General features: G+C 39.6%; 1 protein-coding gene across 2 annotated transcripts in view; it reads right to left on the reverse strand.

Moving 5' to 3' along the window:
- LOC132821924 (cytoplasmic protein NCK1-like) overlaps positions 1-20,369 on the reverse strand; it is a 215,982-nt gene that overhangs the window by 132,044 nt on the left and 63,569 nt on the right. Inside the window, exon 2 of one of the 2 annotated variants that reach the window (XM_060834900.1) lies at positions 4,554-4,605. The exons of the other annotated variant lie outside the window; for it this stretch is intronic. The gene's annotated coding sequence lies outside the window, so the exon portion shown is untranslated. The remainder of the gene's footprint in view (positions 1-4,553; positions 4,606-20,369) is intronic. 2 annotated transcript variants of the gene reach the window in all.

The following is a 20,369-nucleotide window of genomic DNA, read 5'->3' on the forward strand; positions in this document are numbered from 1 at the left end:
CATGTCTCCAGCAAAGCCCTGGGAGAACCATGACACAAACAATTTGAGGGTGGTGGTGACTTTGTCTTTGATATAGTATAGCCCTTCAGTCTCGGCCCAGCCTGCTGTGAAGGTTTGATAACACGCAATATAAGACTGAGCCTCCTGAGGTGCTAGAAATCTAACATTTTCTTGTCACGTCTTCAGCCCTCTCAAATGTCACTGTCTTCTCATTTTGTTTCCACTGGCACGTTCCAGAACACATCATAAATTGAGGAATTAGTGGAAAGGATAGCTGAAATCTCACAACATTGTATTCCACCACCCATCCCCCCAAAACTTTGTTTGAAGTAAGTATAGTATGAATGGTTTCTTAAAATATGTGAACTGAGATTATGAGATGAAAAAACTGTAGTAGAATCAATGATCTTTGCTTTGCAGTTTTCACAGAGAGATGCCCTTTTCCACAGTTGCAGCAATAGACTATGCAAGCAAAAATCACTTGATTAATTATTTCAGTTAAATGCGTTAATATTGTCCAATAATGCAGTTTACTCAAATTTATTCAACAAAACAGGGATAGAAATCCATGAGGAATGCTTGTGGAAAAAATGTTCTCCAAAAGGTTCCCACGAATGTTTTTTGTTTTAAGAGTCAGTCTTGCTGTGACACTGAGACCTTGATTCACTTGCACAGATGATGTCCATTAAAGGGAGTAGATTCATTGCAAATAAAGAGGAATGGAGTTCAAACTACCCGAGCATATGTATTCTTGTTCCCTGTAGGAAACTCATGATGGGAGATACAGATATTTTAATCATAGCAGATTCCCAGGACAAACAAGCAGCTCACAGAATGTAAGTAGGTCACTTTGCACTCGTCCAGCATACAATTGGTATGAAAGATCTCATGTCACAGAAAGAGAGATTCTCCTCAAAAATTTAAATCCTCATGGCCTCCAGACTAAAAAAAATATGGTTTTGCCAAAGCATGAGAATCTAACAGAGGAATCAAGGTCTAGAGCCCATTACAAGGGCCTTACGCCTAACAAACTTCTCCCACCCTTACAGGCAGTCGCTACCGGATTCCCATAGCACTCTGGGTGAAAAAGCTTTTCCACCCATTTCCTCTAAACATTCTGCCTCATAAAATTATGCTCCCGGGTCACGGAACCCTCTAACAAGGGGAAAAGTTCCTTCCTGTCAGTATTGTCTAGCCTCTCATAAATTTATACATCTCAATCATTATCAAGTTTCTTATCTCACCTATTCATGTTGTCATCACCAAACAAAGGACTGTCATTGATAACATATCCTCTCAAAACCTTCCCATTCACAGCTCAGAATCCCCAACTGTTTGGGTGACAGAGAATTCCACAGTCTCACCACTCTCTGAGTGACAAAATCTCAGTCTTAAATGGCCGACCCTGTGTCCTTTGACTGTGACCTATGTTTATCAGGAACACCCTTCTTGTGTTTACCTTTTTCAGTCCTGTTAGAAATTTATAGGTTTCTATGAGACTTGCAAACCTCACACCCCCTCCCCACCAATTCTTCCAGACTCTAATGAATGTGGTCCTACTTGGTCCATTCATTCTTCATTAGTCTTGCCATCCCAGGAATCAGACTGCTGAACGTTCATTGCACTCCCGCAATAGCCAGAACATCTCAAAACATCTTTCCTTAGATACGGAGACAAAAACTGCACACAACGTTTCAGGCATGGCCTCACCAAGGTCCTGGACAATGATAGCAGACACCCTTGCTCCAATATTCGTAAATTGTCAATATGAAGGCCAACATACCATTTGCCTTCTTCACTGCCTGCTACACCTGCATACTTACTTTCAGCAACTGGTGTACAGGGACAGAGGTCTCAATGTACATTCCCCTTTCCCAATCTATTGCTATCATATTGCCGTTACCAAAATGAAAACTTCAATGCAAAGCCCAGCTTTGCATCCACAAGGATTTAGTTCGAGAGTATGAAGTCATGGTGGTGATATAAAATAGATTTTGCTTTCACAAATAATGGTGGAAATAACAGTATAGATATACTTAAAGAGAAAGTTAAGTCATTACTTTACCAGTTGAATGATCTTATATTGTCTGTGAACACAGCAGTTGTAATGATTTAACACAATACTTTCAATCATTCTTCCATGACCTAGCTTCCTGCATTTATGCTACTAAAGCCATTTCTGATTGTCCTTCACAAACTTATTGGCCCACTTTATCCCATGTCTGAGGGCCTATCATCTGAAAAGAATAGTGGATATTAACAGCATGTCCATCTAGTGCCTGAAAAAGTCACAGTGAATATGTGACCCTTAGGCTTATGGGATTATAGAACTGAAACTAAATTTTAATTCATCCATTAGAACCAATTTGCATCCATTAAAATAAAATCACCTCTCCTGACCATCCAAAGCAGCAATTTAATTGTACTTCCTTTGAACTAGCATACTTACTTCTTGCAATAATCAATTCTTTTACACTGGGGAGATCAAACATGAATTGAGGGAATGCTTTATGGAACTGCTTCAGACAGTTGAGAAGTAAGACACTGAGCTTCGAGTTATGATGTGGAGATGCTGGTGTTGACTGGGGAGGACAAAGTTAAAAATCACACAGCACCAGGTTAAAGTCCAACAGGTTTATTTGGAAGCATTAGTTTTCTAAATGCTTAATAACTACCTGATGAAGAAGCAGTGCTTCAAAACAAAACTGTTGGACTATAACCTGGTGTTGTGTGATTTTTAATTTTGAGCTTTTTGTTGCTTCCCATTTTAATGTAATTGTTGTCACGTACATTTCCATCCTCAGCTTGCTGCAGCACTCCAGTCACATTCCATATAAGCTCAAGGAACCAACACCTCATCTTTCTGTTCGACACTTTATGTTAAGTCTAGAGAGCCAAGGAGTTCAATACTGATAATTACCTCTTTTCTGTTTCAATCTTTTGTTTTACCACACGCCTTTCTCAATCTTGCTTTGCTTTCAGACCAAGCAGCTCAATCTTCTGCCATGTACAATTCACTCAAGTAAAAAAAAGAAATAAAGTATTTGCCTAATTACCACTCCTTTTGATCCATGACATCTTCGTTTTTAATCTCTCCAGCTTCTATCACATCCAGAGCTTCCCTCTTGTCTCTCCTCCCCCTTGCTTCAGCATAAAGTCTATAAGATTTCCTTCAGAGCTGAAGAACTCCGATCTTCAATGCTGCCAGATCTACTCAATACTTCCAGCATTTTGTATTTATACATGCAACTGATGTCAGGCTGAACAAAGGTTTTCTTTCTCTTGTCCAAACAGAGGTTTCAGACTGCCACCTCCCGATTTCCCATCACACATCAGCACCTTTTCTATATCCTCACTGACATGCTTCACTAGCTTGTATGCAATTGCAGAGCAGCCTCATGTCTAAGCCAACCTGGTCTATATTTTGAGAACCAGAACTTTATTAACATGTATTCCGAGCAATGACTCTGCTTTTTCTTTTAATATATCTATACTGTTACTTGCACCGTTATTTGTAAAGGCAAAATCCATTTTATATCATCACCATATCTTCATACTGTAGAATTAAATCCTTGAGAGGATGTAAATAGATGAAAGCATATCATTACAAACAGAAACTGATTGTTGAAGTGAGTGGGTAAAATTATGACAGGCGAATTTCAATAGAAGCAAGTGGGAGGTCAAATAGTTCAGTCCAAAGGAAAAGAGTAGGACAGGTCACCAAGTACTTTGGCGAGTTCAAAACAGGAGCTGCAACCCATGTTCACACGTCACCAAAATATGGAGCTTGGAGACAAAAGACAGAATCAAAAAAGGTTCAGGGAATGTTCATCCTCAAGTTCAGAGGACTGGAAATATAAAAAGGGATATTTTCCACATTGATACAAAACCCTGATTTAAAATGTATCCCAACTGCTATGTTCAGAGCTTCAAAAGTATACCAGTATGTTAGAATGGGAAGGAGTACAGTGTAGATATTTGAAATAACTTCAGAGAGGCTGGCATAGCATTATCAATTCACCCTTCATTTATACGTAGAAAGTCCTTTACACTGATCCAGCTCCCCTAGAGCCAATGTTCAGAACGAACAGATTCTCTGACACTCATGTTTATATCTGTCAGCCAGGGTTCCCTAATTAGACCAGATTAACAGCCCCAATCAGGGAACTCATATTCTATGAGGTTCACCTGGCTGACCTTGTTATAACCACTAAAAGAATTTAACTTGTAATTGAATTGCTCACTGTTGATCTGCCATTGTGGTTACTAACATTGCTCGAAAATTAATTTACATCAAATCCCTTTATATCTCACTTTGCATTTTCGCAGTTCATCATGAGGATTAAAGGTTCAGTTATACATGATATCAAGATAATTAGCCATTGAATCTAAAGAAAAGAATGATGATTATTGAAGTAAAACAAATTATGTGCGAACATTTAATCCTTTATCACACTATAAGAATATATAACAACATTAACTAACAATTATGGTTCATCAGTGAAGTGAAACGTTTGCTTATTTCATTCAGTAAGCAGAAATTAAAATTCTACCTGTGCCACATCAAAACTGCCAGCCTCAAAGAATATCCTCTCCACTGGTGAGCTGAAATTAAAAAAAATGTATTACCTGTTTATTCTTCATTTCAACATTACTTCTTGAAAAACAAAAGTGAACAACAGAAAATGTGTTTTCTAATCTAATACAATCTTTAGTTTTCCAAAACTGGCATTTTCTGTGGATTTCTGTGTTTTATTTCCATTTATTCATTCATAATAAGCATTTCCACATTCGATAATTATAGGGTCACTGAAGACTACAGGTCCTGGGAAAAGATCAGTCATAAGAAACATTCACAAAATAATTTTAAACAGAATTTTGAGAGGTGCATTGCAAAAGATGAAGTTCCTGAAAAGCAGGTCAACTGCACAAAGGTAAATCTGAAACAAACACAGAGAACTTTGGAGAAACCCATTAGGTCTGACAGCAACGGTGGAGAGAGAAATGGAGTTAAAATTCGGCATCTCTGCTTCAGATCTTTAACATGAAATGTGCATGCTTGAATTTTGACTGTCAAAAATGATAGGTAAGATGGAGGAGCTGGTGGTGTAGTGGTAACGTCAGTGGACTGATAATCCAGAGCACCATGCTAAAGTTCTGGGGACATCGGCATGAATGCCACTATGGTGGGTGGTGAACTCTGAATTCACTAAGGAATTAGATATCACTGTTTTTGATTGTCTTCAAAACTTGACTTATAGTAAAGGAAATTTGCCTGGCTTAATCAGTCTGGCCTACTTGTGACTCCAGACCCACAAGAACACTCTTGATGCATAGCTGTCCTATGAGGAATTAAGGATGACCAGAAAGTGCTGGCTTAGTCAGCAATATCCTCACCGCAAGAATGAATTTTTTTTAAAAAGTTTACTCTCTGCCAAGAACATACCTAGGATGAATACAACCAGCTTACAATGCACCATTTATTTTCTCACAATCTCTATAGCAACCACTAATTTCTTCATGATACATTGCTTGATTTCTCTTCCCATCTGGGTGAGAATCAAGCAAAAAATGTCCAAAATATTCAAATCATTTATCTAGATCAATTTCCTAGCATTTTTTTATGGTCGGTTCTGCTCAAGTTTGTAGTGGTTCTGTTCGCCGAGCTACAAATCTTCGCACAAACTTTGAACATCTGCTCAAGTTTCTTCAGCATGAATTGGCTTTAACATGATTGAAGAATTTGAACCGTTACCTGTAGAGCGTGAACTTTCCTTACTTCTATTGGCTATAACATGATTTCTTAGAACACGAAATTGCACAAGATCAAAACTATCACGTTATATCAGAAACGACTGTATTCCTTAATGTGGTGGGAGCATATCCTGCAAGGCACACTTCTGCCCTCTCTCCCTAACTGCCGTTCAGGTCATGTCAGATGGGTGGCCTTGTGGTGCAATGGGAAGCAACCCCACTTCTGAGCCAGGACCTCTGGGTTCAAGTGTCACTCCAGACTGTCATGGCCATGAATGATATGTTGGTAATGAGGCGAGACTGGAGGAGTACAAAATCACAAATGGTGTCTGTGGTACACATTAAGAAGAGGAATCTCCCAATCGAGGGAGAACTCCACATGGGAAAGCTGTAGCACAACAGTTCTCTCCACTTTAGAAGTCTCCATAAGTAGGATCATAGTGTAGATTATTTTGCATAGCAAGGATCCCTATCACCTGCGTGATTAATAGGATGGGGAGCCAGTGCCATTCCAGTGCCTTTAAGTCAGGATTTCCAGGACTTTTGACCCAATGACAACGAATGTGTATTTCCAAGTCAGCACGCATGTGGATCAGAGAGAAACTGTTTCCAGTTCAATGGTTTCTGCCATTCCAGAACCATTTTGCAATCATTTGTACTCAATAATCTATTCTACTAGCTCCTTATAAAGAAGACAATCCTCTTCAGCCTGACCTCTTACGTGGCTTACTTCAGCTCAGCATCCACCTTCTAAACAAACACTATTTTAGATCAGGAATGCAATAAAAATATTAAAGTTGGAGCTGATATTTTAAGACATTACTCTTGCACTTTTGTTTTAAGAGCTTTGCATGCGACATTTCTTGGGAACTGGTTACCTCAGTTGGCATGGCGGCTTGTGGTTCAGAATAAGGACAATGATGCCGGTTCAATTCCCATTCTGGCTGAGATAGAATTGGGAGATATCTCCTTGTCCTGCTTCAATGTGCCAGGCAATAGCAAACCACCACTGACAACAGCCACCAAAGCAAACGCTCAAGATTAAGCATCTGCAGCCAAGCACCTGTCTTTGGACAGAGTACATGTAAAGGAATGAAATAAATAACTTCTTAAGGTGGGAGTTATCTTATTTCTTCTTTAATGTGTGCATGAATGAAAAGAGAAATGAGATAAGGGAAAAGAAGATCCTTTTAACCTTAAATTTTGCTCAAGGCTGAACAATATTCTCTCCTCTTTTGATGCTCTCATTTCAAAGTTAAAAGGGCAGTTTGTAATTATTTTTTGAAAAAACTTCTGAGAAAATGTGCAGCATGTGTGGCATCTATCTTTAGTTCAATGAAAGTAGTTTCTGTTTTTTAACTCTCTTCATTTGTCGCCTCCAATCCTAAACCATCCTCGCTCATCTTTCATGAAAGGTAAGTTGCCAGAAGGCTGGAGGTTGCAAACGTGGTACCTCTATTTATGAAAGGTGGTAAGGAAAAGCCAGGAAACTACAGGCTGGTGAGCCTGACATTGGTGGTGGGCAAGTTGTTGGAGAGAATCCTGAGGGACAGAATTTTCACGTATTTGGAAAGGCAAGGACTGATTAGGGATAGTCAACATGGCTTTGTGCCTGGGAAATCATGTCTCACAAACTTGATTGATTTTCCAAAGAAGCAACAAAGAGAATTGATAAGGGCGGAGCGGTGGACATGATCTATATGGACTTCAGTAAGACTTTTGACAAGGTTCCTCATGGGAGACTGGTTAGCAAGTTAGATCTCATGGAATACGGGGAGAACTAACCATTTGGATACAGAACTGGCTCGAATGTAGAAAACAGAGAGGGTGGTGGAGGGTTGCTTTTCAGACTGGAGGCCTGTGACAAGTGGAGTGCCACAAGGATGGATACTGGGTCCACTGCTTTTTGTCATTTAGATGAATGATTTGGACATGAACAGGAGGCAAAGTTAGCAAGCTAGCAGATGACACCAAAATTGGAGGTGTAGTGGACAGTGAAGAAGATTACTTGAGATTACAATAGGATCTTGATCAGATGGGTCAATGGGTTGAGTGGCAGTTGAAGTTTAATTTAGATAAATGCAAGGTGTTGCATTTTGGAAAAGCAAATCATAACTGGACCTTTACACTTAATGGTAAGGCCCTAGGGAGTGTTATAGAACCAAGAGACCTTGGAGTGCAGGTTCATAGCTTCTTGAAAGTAGAGTCACATGTAGATAAGATTGGTCAGAGTATTGAGAATGGGAGTTGGGAGGTCATGTTGCAGCTGTACAAGACATTGGTTCGGCCACTTTTGGAATATTGTATACAATTCTGGTCTCCTTTCTATTGGAAGGATGTTGTGAAACTTGAAAGAGTTATTAAAAGATTTACAAGGATGTTGCCAGAGTTGGCGGGTTTGAGCTACAGGAAGAGGCTAAACTGGCTGGAGTGTCGGAGGCTAGAGGTGACCTTATAGAGGTTTATAAAATCATGAACAGCATGGATAGGATAAATAGGCAAAGTCTTTTCCCTGATGTGTGGAAATCCAAAACTAGAAGGTATAGGTTTAGAGTGAGAGGGGAAAGATATAAGAGGGACTTAAGGGGCAACTTTTTCACAGAGGGTGGTGCGTGTATGAAATGAGCTGCCAGAGGAACTGGTGGAGGCCGGTACAATTGTAACAATTAAAAAGGTATCTGGATGGGTATATGAATAGAAAGGGTTTAAATTAGATTAGATTACTTACAGTGTGGAAACAGGCCCTTCGGCCCAACAAGTTCACGCCAACCCGCCGAAGCGCAATCCACCCATACCCCTATATTTACCCCTTACCTAACACTACGGGCAATTTAGCATGGCCAATTCACCTGACCCGCACATCTTTGGACTGTGGGAGGAAACCGGAGCACCCGGAGGAAACCCACGCAGACACGGGGAGAACGTGCAAACTCCACACAGTCTGGAATTGAACCCGGATCTCAGGCGCTGTGAGGCAGCAGTGCTAACCACTGTACCACCGTGCCGCCCACGGTAGGACATGGGTCAAGTGCTGGCAAATGGGACTAGTTTAGGTTAGGATATCTGGTCAGCACGGACGGGATGGACCGAAGGGTCTGTTTCCATGACGTACATCTCTATGAATCTATGACTAATAATGTCCTTTTGATGATGGGATATGAAACCTGAATACCTTAAATGTGAATTCACTAAATGTTACAAAATCAAAATTAATACAAGGCAATGTAGGTCAGTCTCCAATAGCATGAAGCACTAAATAGAATAGAGGTGATATCATTATTCGCTTGTCAGGCAAGATCAAACTGTCTACTATACACACAATGCCAGAACCAAGTTTCAGTAATATTCCCGCCAATTAACAGTCAATTTTTCTTCCATTTACTTTTCCCATGTTCAAATTTTCTAGAACTAGTGCTAACTATTTCATTTGTTTCAAAAATTCTGAAAAATATGATTCACGTTTTAATAATTAATTGCAATGTTTTTAATGAAAATAAATCCTGGCATTTATACTTTGCTTTTCAAGACTGATGATGTCAAGTGCTCTGCAGCCAATAAAGTTTTTGTTTAAGTTTAGTCACGACTGTAACATAAGACACACATAATCTAATTTGCACTCAGCAAACATCCACAAAGCAACAATGGGAGAATGATCAGTCAATTTGTTTTTTGAGATACTGATTGAGGGATAAATACTGGTCAGCAGATTGGACACAGTTCCTTTTTGAAATAGTGCCACAGGCTCTTAATTTACATTCAATTGAGCAGCCTGTTCAGGCTTCGGTTTAGCAGGTCATTTCAAAATTTGCACCTCCAGTATTACCATGCATGTTCCTTCAATACTGCACTGAATTGTCAGCTTTGATTTCCGTGCTCAAGGACTAAAGTGAGACTTGTAACGGTAGCATTGTGCAATTCAGAGGCTAGTCTTGATATAGCTTCTTTACCCTTTCCCTGCCATTGCACAACTAACAGGGGTTGCTGTGAGCAATGTATTCATCACTAATTTAACAGACATTAACTCAACAATTTGCAAGAGGGGTTGAAGTTCTAAAACACTATTCGCAAAACTGTAGATTGATGTAAAAAACCTAAAGTAACGATACAGATTGAATCATAGAATTCAGACAGTGTGGAAACAGGCCATTTGGCCCAACAAGTCCACACCGACTCTTCGGAGAGTAACCCAGCAGACCTAATCCCCTACATTTCCCCTGACTAATGCACCTAACCTAGACATCCCTGAACACTATGTACAATTCAGCATGGACAATTCACCTAACCTGCACATCTTAGGAACATGAGAGGAAACTACAGCACCCGGAGAAAACCCGCGCAGACATGGGTAGAACGTGCACATTCCACACAGTCACTCGAGACTAGAATCGAACCTGGGTTGTTGGTACGGTGAAACAGCAGTACTAACCACCGAGTCACGCTGGTTGCAGTTCAACTCAAATCTATAAAACAGGCCACTATCTCATTAGTATAAAAGCAAAATACTGTAGCTGCCGAAAATCTTAAATAAATACAAAATAAGGGAAGAGTCATACTCAATTCAAAGGTTAGCTCTGTTTCTCTCTCCACAGGCCTGCTGTGTTTGTCCAACACATTATGTTTGTTTACTATCTCATTAGAGTTCCTTGCCAAAAGCACCTTTTTACTTTATTGGTCAATGTCAAACCTCTAACAATGCAGTGAAACAGATTTCCATTTCTCTGCACTTTAATTCACAAATATCAAGATTCTTAGCCTCAACAAATACCAAACACATTATGCACTCCAAAATGAAGGCTCTTTCAAAGTCTTGTGCATCACCCACGACCCCTCAGTTATCTACTTCCAACCCTGTTCTAAAAGAACGCCAAAGTTCATTTCATCTTGAAACTCTCAACTGCCTCCTACATCAAATTCTGATATGCCTCATTCTCCTTGTCCAAAAATGCTCACTAGTTTAAAGTCACAATGTTGCAGAACATTGGTACACTGACTTCTTTTCTAAATTACTACCCCCGCTTTACATCTCCCCACCCCTCAATGCTCACTCCACCTTTACCTCTGTCAAGGCCTAAGATCTCTCAGACTTCTTTGAGAGGTGAGAGACATTTCATTCAACCCAACACCCATGATCTATATGGACTTCAATAAGATGTTTGACAAGGTTCCCCATGGGAGACTGGTTAGCAAGGTTAGATCTCATTGAATACAGGGAGAACTAGCCACTTGGATACAGAACTTGACTCACAGGTAGAAGACAGAGGATGGTGTGTGGGGGGGTGGGGGGGGGGGAGAGAGGGGGGTGGGGGGAGTGTGGGGGTTGCTTTTCAGACTGGAGGCCTGTGATCAGTGGAGTGCCAGTTGGCTCGGTGCTGGGTCCTCTTTTTTTTGTCATTTACATAATGATTTGGATGTGAATATAGGAGGTATAGTTAGTAAGTTTGCAGGTGACATCAAAATTGGAGGTGTAGTGGACAGCGAAGGCAGCTACCTCAGATCATAACGGGATCTTGATCAGATAGGCCAATGGGCTGAGGAGTGGCAGATGGAGTTTAATTCAGATAAATGCGAGAAGTTGCATTGTGGGAAAGCAAATCTTTGCAGAACTTATACACTTAATAGTAAGTTCCTGGGGAGTGTTGCTGAACAAAGAGACCTTGAAATGCATAGCTCCTTGAACACAGAGTCGCAGGTAGAGAGGATAATGAAGGTGGTGTTTGGTATGCTTTCCTTTATTGGTCAGAGTATTGAGTATAGGGGTTGGGAGGTTATGTTGCGGCTGTACAGGACATTGATTAGGCCACTTTTGGAACACTGCGTGCAATTCTGGTCTCCTTCTTATTTGAAAGAGGTTCTGAAACTTGAAAAAGTTCAGAGAAGATTCACAAGGATGTTGCTAGGGTTGGAGGATTTGAGCTATAGGGAGACATTGAATAGGCTGGGGCTGTTTTCCTGGCTTGTCCTTACTGTGGACACCTCCTGACAAAATTCAGTGTTTTTGTGAAATAGTGATATTGAGGAACTGTGGAATATTGCAGATGTGACAATGCAGGAAAGTGTTTTTTATTCAGTCAACTATAATATGATAAGCAGTGTGAGCGAGGTAGCCAGAAAAAATAAGTGTTAGATCAGATTAGATTCCCTACAGTGTGGAAACGGGCCCTTCGGCCCAACCAGTCCACACCGATCCTCCGCAGAGTAACTCGCCCAGACCCATTTCCCTCTGACTAATGTACCTAACACTATGGGCAGTTAAGTGGCAAGATTTTAATGCAGAGGGCAGCACGTGTATGGAATGAGCTGCCAGAGGAAGTAGTAGAGGCTACTACAATTGCAACATTTAAAAGGCATCTGGATGGATATATGAATAGGAAGGGTTTGGAGGGATATGGGCTGGTTGTTGGCAGGTGGGACTAGATTAGGTTGTGATATTTGGGTGGCATGGACAAATTGGACAGAAGGGTCTGTTTCAATGCTGTACACCTCTATGACTCTAACTACTTTCCCCCCATTTACCTCACTGAAATGTTGAAGGAAACATTTCAAAAGTGCACAACTTGCACACACAGAAATTCAGTGAAGGTGCTCAAAAGCTATTTAACATTTTTAAATCCTTCACAACTAGAACGTAGCTTTACAAAAAATGGCATTTACTACAAAACTAAGCAAAAGAGACAGGATAGTCTCAGATTCAAGTCACATATGAACTGATTTCACTGGGAATGAAGTAAACATTATACTTATCCAAGAAATAATTCTTTAAAATGTGTGCAAAGCAATAATACTGGCATTCAGTGCCAATGTTCCAAGTATTGCACAGAAAGAATGGCAGTGAACTTATTTTGCCAAATACAGCAGCCATTGTTTCCAAAATATCCCATGAATAAATAAAAACAGTATAACCCCCTGCTCTTCAGAGCATCATGGCAGCTTTTTATGTCATCTTGTACCATTAAGCTTACAACTATCATTTCAGGTTCACCTGATAAGGCACTGTTTCCTCAATATGGAACTGTGGCTACAGCCCCTTTAATGTGCCTAAAGTCTTAACAGACTTATAACAACCAAATCAAATGGACGCTATTTTGGATTAATTATATTGCTCAGCAAATTTAATTGAAAGGATCATAGACTGTAATCTCGTGTTTCTGAGAACATTTATTTCACATCACAAACTAAAAAAGATGCAGATTTTTTTCACGGCTCTTCCAGAAATCTCTGTACTGCAGCCACTTGTAACCCGCCTACTCCAGCAGCTCTCGCTCTGGTCATGATAGCTGACACGTGTAGTTAGTCCATAGGTTAAGGCCAGAAATGCTTTTCTGCTCTTCCCACGACTACTAAAAAAAATGCCATGTACAGAACCTTCCCCCAAATAGATTGTAAAAATGCACAACTTATAAACAACTCGAAACGCATACACTAACACAGAACTAGCCACTATAAATGATGCTGGGAAAATGGCCATGTAGCATAATGTAGCTAAGACTAGCGCAGCTTGATAAGGAAATGTATTTGCCAACACCAGATTTTATGATGGCTGTTTGGATCAGATGCAATGCAAAATGGAGTATTAATAATTTATCGATGCCAGCATCTTTCAACATGCAGGTTGACTATTACTGCACAGCAATCACACAAATTCAGCATATTATCACAAAATAACAATGAAATTCTACTTTTATCTCACATTGTGAAGGGACATCTGCAAGGATAGGTGGTCACTGTTTGAAAATTGCTTCTCGTATTGAAAAGCAAGTCACAGTTTATTCACTCATTCCTTTCTCGAAAAGGAATTCTATTTTGCCTGCAATTGCTTTTCCCCATCAATCTGTAACACATTCATACTGCAAACAACAATCTCAACCTGAGGAAAGGAATGAAATGGTTTTTTTCCCACTCTTTCTTGAAATGTGGATGTTTATTCCAACCCTTCAGAAAATGTTTTACAGCTTGGAGTCATCATTACTTCAAGGAGAACTTCTGACAATCAGTGAAAAGGCTGTTTCCGGTTCCCATCTCCCAAATGCAATGTTAAAAACAATTAACTTTGATTCAACTGTTTCTTCATAGTACAATATACCATTCCTAACTACTGTATGGTTGGTAGGAAGAAAATTAATCAAGTGGCACAATAGTTTGAGAGAACAGTGCAAAGAGAGTCCAATATTGACATTCAGTATCTGCTTCAGCTGTATGCAGTGTGACTCAACTGCCAAGTACAGCTAAGGGCAGTCCCATGACAACAGGCACCAGCCTGACAAGCCGATTGAGGGGTCACCCTCAGAATACTGGGTCCAGCAATCCACCTGTTTTGTTTTGGGACAGAGATGGTAACCACATCTCTCCCAATCATATGCCCGTGGGAAAGGGGTGCTAAATCAACATTGCTCAATACTGCCATGGACAGAAGAAACAGATGATGAAGACAACAATACTTTTGCCTACTCATTAAGATTGCTTACTTTGAGGCAGATCTAGAGATCCCTGTGCTAAGGGTCTGAGGCTGATGTCAACTGGTTTCAGAATGTAAAGCTAACTTCATGTGAATATCATGGAAAGTCAGCCTTTTGTTTCAGCTGCAGGCAATGTTGTAGTAACAGGTCTGAGAACATGGTATTCTGTTTACCCATAAACTCATTTACAACAACACACTGTTAATACCTCATTTACTTTAAACATTTCCTTAAAGACAAAAGCTGTTTTTTATAAAGTGCATTTAACACAGAAAAACACCAAGGAGTTTCACAGAGATCATTGCAAAAGCAGACAAGGTGAAGCAGAAAAGATTAGAAATACTTAAAAAAAAATACTCAATGTAAGAGACATGTTTGTGCAATAAAGGTAAAGTTACAGCAGTAGCAGGAGGTGGTTCTTAATGATGGACAGTTTAGGAGACTCAAGGGTTATAAGTTGAGGTGCCAATAGCCTGGCTTAGCAAAGACCACATGGGGAATTAAATCACTGGCAAACATGACAATGGCTAGGGGTCATAATCGCCATAGCCTTATCAAATGATTCCAACAACAAACAATAATACAGACACAAATTCAAATTTCATCATGTTCAACAGTCAGCATCTGCCATACTGTATAAAACCTGAGGCATTGGTCCAGAAAATGTTTCTGGAAGTGCACGACTCCCTCAATCCTGTGCATAAGATTCAACACATATACCGCAATCTCAGTGAAAAACCAATTATCAAGTCAAGAAAGAAGATTGTTACAATCAAAGCTCAAGGTCAACACATCAGGAGTTGCATTCGTAACGTTAATACATTTATATCCATGAGGGAAGAAGAGGCCAGATTGCAAAATATTTTAATCCAGGATATGATGGGACACAATTTGAGTACTGCACAAGGATACTAGATGAATTGGATAGACCTGTAACTCCAAAATTGATCTGCACTAATTTACACTCCCCACCAAACACTAATTCCTCCCCTTGTATCTCTAGTTGTTCACTGGGATGAGCAGAAAAATCTTTGTAGAGAAGTAAATGATCTGCTTACTCTGCAAGGCTTTCACTTTGTAAAATCTGCAGTGCTCCATTAGCATAAGAAAACTAACACTATATAGCAAAAGGACAGGTGAAAACAACTAAAATGATTTCATATTAACCAATAAAGAATATTTAAATTCTCCATCAATATTTACAATTCAAATACATCAAAGTATACTTGCTTCAATGAAAGACAATTTGAGGATCAAAAGATATGGAATTATTCTATTCTATTAATCCATAAGAAACTTCCTGTCAACTTCTGACTAGATTTCTTTTAAAAAGTTGCTAAAATCATTTTTATTTTGACTATTAATAAGCATTTTCAGACTTTGTATGCTGTACCTAGGGTTTTTTTGTACATTTATAAAAGAACTAGATAAATGCAATGGTGTGCAGTGCTATGTGAGGATACCGTTCAATAATTCATTCACCAAGAATATAACCTTCACCCCCGGCCTCACCTCATTAACGTGAACAAAACTTCTGTTTTCAAAAGAGAACTGAAGTAATTCATTAAGAAACTTAAAAATAGCTTTAAATGTTATTAAGATTCACCCTTATAATTCCCAAGTGGCCATGTAAATCACATGACACACCGGAAAGCAATTAAAGTAGCATATTTCAATGGAGAAATTCTCAGAGGACCTGTACCAGTTGGTTATAATAAGTATTTTACTTGAAGGATTCATATTTGGTTTTCAAATCATTGGACTAGGCACTTAGAATGGTCAGTATTTCTTCCCTATATTTCAGTATAATATTTAAAAGAAATGCACTTCAACTGAGAAGTAGCATCAAATCAAAATTAATAAGAAAAGAAAAACTTAAGAATAGAAACAGCAGGTAATCTGTTGTGGAGATCAGTGTACATAAATACCCTCAGCCAATTTCAAAAAGTTTAGATTTTCCCTTGTATTTTAATTCATCTCTTGGCACCCAGTATCAACGTTTTTCACTGAAAAAACGTCTAATTCCTTTCCAACTGCATTGCATTTTTGAGGCAATGTGGAATATCAAGGTTTGCAGCAATTAAATTGATTGCAGGCATTGTGTAATACACACACTATGGGGTACAGGGCTATCATCTCAATTTATTTTATATTTTGAATCCATTGCAAAAGGTTTGAACATCTGCTGGTATGAATGCAGAGGCACCTTCGGATTGACTTGCTGGAGTGTCAATCTGGGAACTATAATACAATAATCCCTTGTGCTTTTTGTTTTCTGTTGGTTTTATCCCACCCACCCACCCAACCATTTTCTCTTCAATTATTTCTTTTTATCTTGCTCCACTGAATCCTCTACCACATTTCAGTGTCAAGAGGTTCTGAAACAAGGACATGTGAGTGAAGGAGGAAATGGGTGACCATTGGGTCCCACATCTAACTTAAATCACAACTATTTTCAGTATAAATGCAGGTTACTCTGATTTTTTAATTTCAACGCACCTCATGTTCCACATATAGCAAAATCCATTACAAACTATCCCCACAGTACATCAATATACAAAGTATTTTATGATTATCAACACGTTAAAAATGTGACACTCAGCTCATTGTCACCCTCATGACGCATTCCTCTTCCAAAGTCTCCAGTCATTCCACGAAGGCACCGAAGGAAGATGCTTCAGGCAGTGCTCGTCCACTCCAGCCGTTTTGTTTTCTTTTTCTCCCTTCCCCCTCTCTTTGGGGGTTTTTCTTTCCTTCTTTTCCCTTCTTTCTTCTCCCAGCCATGGACTCCTAGCCTCGGACTAACAGTCTTGGACTCAGTACAGACCCACACTGAGGTGACCTCCCAGCCTGGTGTGGCAGCCTCCTGGATTGGTGAGGCAGACTCCCTGCCTGGCATGGCAGTTTCTCAGCCCGGCATGGTGATCTTTCAGTGGTATGTGGTGCTCTCTCAGCCCGGCTTTGGACTTCTAGTCTTGAGGTGATTCTTCGAAGTGTGATCCCACGGTGGCTGAGCGCTTAAGAAAGACTTTAATGTTTGAACCTTCAGCTTTATTTCTTTATTTTCTATTTTAAAATAAGAAGGTCTGTAATGTGTAACTTTTAACCTCATTTCATATGTTTTACACTATACTGTCATTACAGTAATGTTTAACTTTTAACTTGGTCCTTGCTTTCTACCTTGTTCTTAAACCTGGATGTTTCCCTGGAGCGTTGAAGGCTGAGAGGTGACCTTATAGAGGTTTATAAAATTATGAGAGGCATGGATAGGGTAAATAGACAAGGTTTTTCGCCCTCGGTTGGGGGAGTTCAGAACTAGAGGGCATAGGTTTAGGGTGAGAGGGGAAAGATTTTAAAGGGACCTAAGGGGCTACTTTTTAATGCAAAGGGTAGTGCGTGTATGGAATCCAGAGGAAGTGGTGGAGGCTGGTACAATTACAACATTTAAAAGGCATCCAGATGGGTATATGAAAAGAAAGAGTTTAGAGGGATATCGGCCAAATGGAAATAGATTAATTTAGGTATCTGCCGAGTGTGGGAAAGTTGGACTCAAGGATCTGTTTCTGTGCTGTACATCTATGACCCTTTGACTCGAAGTTGCTTTGTGTGGTGACGCGATATACTTTTCACTGTACTCCTGTACTTTTATCACAGAGATGTACAGCACGGAAACAGACTCTTCAGTCCAACTCATCCATGCCGATCAGATATCCCAACCCAATCTAGTCCCACTTGCCAGCACCCAGCCCACATCCAACCAAACCCTTCCTATTGAAACACCCATTCAGATGCTTTTTAAATGTTGCAATTATACCAGCCTCTGGCAGCTCATTTCATACATGTAACTACCCTCTGTGAAAAATGTTGCCCCTTAGGTCTCTTTTATATCTTTCCTTCTCACTCTAAACCTATACGCTCTAATTCTGGACTCCTCCACCACAGGGAAGAGACCTTGTCTGTTTATCCTATCCATGACCCTCATGATTTTATAAACCTCTATAAGGTCACCCCTCAGCCTCCGACACTCCAAGGAAAACAACCCTGACCTATTCAACCTCTCCCTGTAGCTCAAATCCTCCAACCCTGGCCACATCCTTGTGAATCTTTTTGGAACCCTTGACTTCAGATGACAATAAAAATTTGGATCTTCTGATCTTCTGTTATTTTGGATTCAGTCTCAGCATCAGTGATCCAGCCTTCCTTGTATACTCCAAATCAAGATAAACTAGACACTAAGGAGGTCTTATTTTTAATAGAAAGAAAGCAATTGGAACACTACAATAATATTTGACATAAAATGTCATATCTTACTGAAGTTAACTTCACAGCAGCTAATGTGATTTTCATTTTATGGGAATGAGTGTTCTATAAATACATTCTTCCTGGTGTTTACATTTACAGTAACAGGATATAGCAGCTTGATAACCAAACTATTCTGGTAACTTTTATATTAACAAATAAAAACCACAAGAATAAGGCTTGTGTAAAAGTTGCTATCTCCGTTGTGTCCAGAAAGTGGAAGCATTCAGTCTGAAAACATGATATCTGTATGTATACCATGTACCCATCTGAACATAATCACAAGGACTACATACAATCAATGTTAGCTTTCAACATTTCCTATATTTCACAAAAAAACTCAAAGTTGATCACAATCCATATAACAGCCTCAATACAAGCAAACTTGAATTTCAAGAATTGCTTTCAAAAATAAAATTGCCACTCTGTTGGCCTCCAACATCAACAAGTACATCTTTTTTTCAAAAATAAAGCATCCAAGTTGAAAGGAATTCAGTTAAAGCAAACGGAGGTCTGCAATTTTTTTGCAACAACCAATTTCCAAGTCAAAGCAACAAGTATTGACTAATGGATCTTCAAATCAATAACCTGAAGTATGTGAATGGCACACACAAATCGATTAAATAGGCTCATCAGCAGAATTCACAGCAAGGACACAGTTACACATCATTAGCTCATTCAGTTTCCACAACCTATACAACAATGAGCTAAAGTTCAATGTGAATTTTACATTCACTGTGTATGTCCCTCACTAAATCTTACATAGGCAGAATGTTTTCAGGAGTCTTATCAAAGTGTCCCCATTGACAAAGTTAAGGGTGTATTACCACAATGCTTGGTCACAAAGACATCAATTCTTATGTGCAGGTTTATGTCTTAAGACAGAAAAGCTGTATGGCTTTTTATCACCTTGTCGCCAATGGCGGAACACCATGTCAAGTAAAGCAGCAGTCTCTTGCTATTATAGTTACATCCCAGAAAAGGCAACGGAGTCTTGCGACCTTCACTGTACAACTTAATAGAAAAATTCAGACTTGTGTAACTGTCAGCTCAATTACAGTCGAGAAAAACTTGGCCAAGAGAGATGCTTTTGTGTCAGCTTTTCCAGATAATTTAACTACTATTAGCATACCAGCTTTGAAGAATTTTTTTTATATAAACAAACAATACCAAGTATACAAATAGTCACACGGTTCATAGTACTCAATGTGAGTTTTGCTGAAAATGAAAGGAATAGGGAGCTATTGCCTCCCCTCCTTTGGCAAAAAGAATTCATGGTCCTGAACATGTATATATGCACTGAGCTTTGCAAGTACAGGCTGGTTGGAGTGCTATACTTACTCTGCCTTTGTGAACAAGAGGAAGGGAACACCAGCTTGAAACAATCTGCTGTTAGAACGCATAGTTATGTGGCTGGCCTTGAAATTACTGTCACATTACTCACTCATGCAGGAGACAGGGAGATAAAATATCTTTCTGGATAACAGTATATGAGATTCTGAGTTTGGACAGGGCTTGCTGAACAATCCCGAATTCGTTAAGAATTATATGATAAAGGTTGAAGATCATCATTCGGCTTGCAATGTCTCTCGGGAACTGTCCTCTTCCAGAAAAGTAACTTCCAGCTGTTTTGACAAAAAAAGCTTAAACAAATGCCTGGGCAATACTCGCTCCCCAGTGCATTCTTTATGGCAACACCTCAACCAATAGTCAGAACCCCGTTCTCATGTAGTATATGTTATTATTCCCTTTAAAATCCAATCTTCTTCCATCTGCTTGGAGTGCAAAATGAACAGCTTTGACAGCATGCCATTTTATTCAGAAATACGCCAGGACAACAAGTCACAATATGCTCACACAAAT

This window comes from Hemiscyllium ocellatum, chromosome 13 (genome assembly GCF_020745735.1).
Source record: "Hemiscyllium ocellatum isolate sHemOce1 chromosome 13, sHemOce1.pat.X.cur, whole genome shotgun sequence".
NCBI classification, from domain to species: Eukaryota; Metazoa; Chordata; class Chondrichthyes; order Orectolobiformes; family Hemiscylliidae; genus Hemiscyllium; species Hemiscyllium ocellatum.